The sequence below is a fragment of the Anomaloglossus baeobatrachus genome, chromosome 5, assembly GCF_048569485.1.
Source record: "Anomaloglossus baeobatrachus isolate aAnoBae1 chromosome 5, aAnoBae1.hap1, whole genome shotgun sequence".
Taxonomy (NCBI): domain Eukaryota; kingdom Metazoa; phylum Chordata; class Amphibia; order Anura; family Aromobatidae; genus Anomaloglossus; species Anomaloglossus baeobatrachus.
The window spans coordinates 475,241,475-475,243,961 of NC_134357.1; positions in this window are offsets into that span (position 1 = coordinate 475,241,475).

Here is a 2,487-nt window from a genome sequence, read left to right on the forward strand (position 1 = left end):
GACTGAGGATGCTCGGGAGAAGTCTTGGAGTCGGTTGTGTGAGGAGCGAATGAGAGAGGAGGAGAGGAGGAGATCTTGGGAGGACCGGAGGTGACGTGTTGGAGTGTAGTGGGAGAGTAGTTCGGAGATGTACGGAGGGGAAAGATTATGCACAGCTTTGTAGGTCAGTGTTAGAAGTTTGAATTGGATACGGTGGAAGATTGGAAGCCAGTGGAGGGACATGCAGAGAGGAGAAGCGGGGTGGTATTGAGGAGAGAGGTGGATAAGTCGGGCAGCAGAGTTAAGGATGGACTGGAGAGGGGCAAGCGTGTTGGCAGGGAGGCCACAGAGGAGGATGTTACAGTAGTCGAGGCGGGAGATTATGAGGGCATGCACTAGCATTTTAGTAGATTGCAAATTGAGGAAAGGGCGGATTCTGGAAATATTTTTGAGTTGAAGACGGCAAGAGGTGGTGAGGGATTGGATGTGTGGTATGAAGGATAAGGCAGAGTCAAAGGTCACTCCGAGGCAGCGAACTTTGGGTACTGGCGAGAGCGTGGTGTTATTTATTGTAATAGATAGATCAGGTGGAGAGTGTAGGTGAGACGGAGGAAAGATGATTAGTTCAGTTTTGGCCACATTGAGCTTTAGGAAGCGAGAGGAGAAGAAGGAGGATATAGCAGATAGACATTTCGGGATTTTGGACAGCAGAGATGTGGCATCTGGGCCAGAGAGGTAGATCTGGCTGTTCTCTGCGTGGTGTCACCTGGACCCTCTGAGTCCCAGGATCTTCACCAGGAAGCGTCTCTTTCTTTCTTTCAGCTCCTGTCTGACTTGGAGCTCTGTTTCCCTTTTTCTTCTCCTCCTTGCCTGCCTCCAGCAGGCCTCCTTCTCCTTCCCCTCCCTCTCTTCGACTAACTAAACTTGACCTTCCTCTCTGTGTCTGCTCTCAGATGGCTCCTCCCACCTCCCCAGTTGCCCTGTTCTACCCTATAGGAGCAGGGATGGGTCTTACGACCCCTCCCAGCATGCAGCATGGGAGGGTTGTCTGCCACTTTCCCTGGTCCCAGTGTGTTCCTAGCAATGGGTGTAGTATGGATTTACCAGGGGACCGGAGTTCACTCTCTTCCTCTCCCAGAATGGGGCATCACACCGCTGGATGGGGTGCAATGACCTGTGGCGACGGAAGCCTCAGGGGCGCCACACTGGCGTAGTGATAATTTTCGCTACGCCAGTTATCACAAGATATTGTACCTGCGACGGGGGAGGGGACTATCGCACTCGACATCGCAGCATCGGCTTGCGATGTCGTAATGTGCAAAGCCGGCCTTAGTCTCAGCACGAGAATGGCCGATCCGGCAATGTGCAGGGAGATCACGATCTCAGAACCAGCAACATGATGCGCATCATGCAAGCGCCGTGATTGGCATTTCTGCTGAGCAGCACAACCAGCGGCTGACCCAAAAAGAGAGACCGAAGTTCCTGGAGACGGCCAGGATCCCTTTCATGCAACAAGGGAGCCACGAGATGTAACAATACCCCCCCCCCATCTAGCGTCCCTGCCACTCCGGCACTCAAAAGCCTCAATAACCTCTGGAGCATGAATGTGCTCCACTGGCTCCCAAGTCTGGTCTTCTGGTCCAAGACCAGTCCAGTCGACGAGATATTTTTTACCCCGAACGACTTTGGATCCCACCATGGCATGTACCTCATAATCGTCTGAGGACAAGTCAGAGTCCGTCAGGAGAGATCCCAAGAATTTATTTAGTCGCACAGGTTTTAACAATGAGACGTGGAATGTATTTGAAATGGACCAATGAGCCAGTAAACAGAGCTTGTATACAACAGGACTGACCTGTGCAAGGACCTTAAATGGACCAAGAAATCTAGGAGCGAACTTGGTGGACTCCATACGTAATGAGATGTTCTTGGAGGATAGCCACACCAAGTCTCCCGGAGCATAAATCGGAGCAGGTCGGCGACGCGTATCGGCCGTGGATCTCATTCTCTCCTTGGCCCTGTGAAGAGCCTCCTGGGTACGATCTCACACCTCCCATGCCTCCTCTGCCCAGTCCTCTACAACCGAAGAAGAAATGGGCATTGGTACCGGAACCCTTGGGTGTTGGCCAGTATTAAGGAGGAATGGTGTCTGCCCGGTGGACTCAGCAACTGCATTGTTAAGGGCAAATTCAGCCCAAGGCAACAGAGTAGCCCAGTTATCATGATGAGCAGACACAAAATGTCGCAAGTAAGTAATAAGTGTCTGGTTTGTCCTCTCCACCAGTCCATTAGTCTTCGGGTGATAGGCGGAAGATAGATTGAGCTCTATCTCCAGTAACTTACAGAGCTCTCTCCAAAACCGGGATGCAAACTGGGGACCACGATCACTCACTATCTTATCTGGTATTCCATGGAGTCGGAAAATATGCTTGATGAATAAAGCAGCCAGAGCCTGTGAGGACGGAATCTGAGGAAGTGGGACCAGATGAACCATTTTTGAAAAGTGGT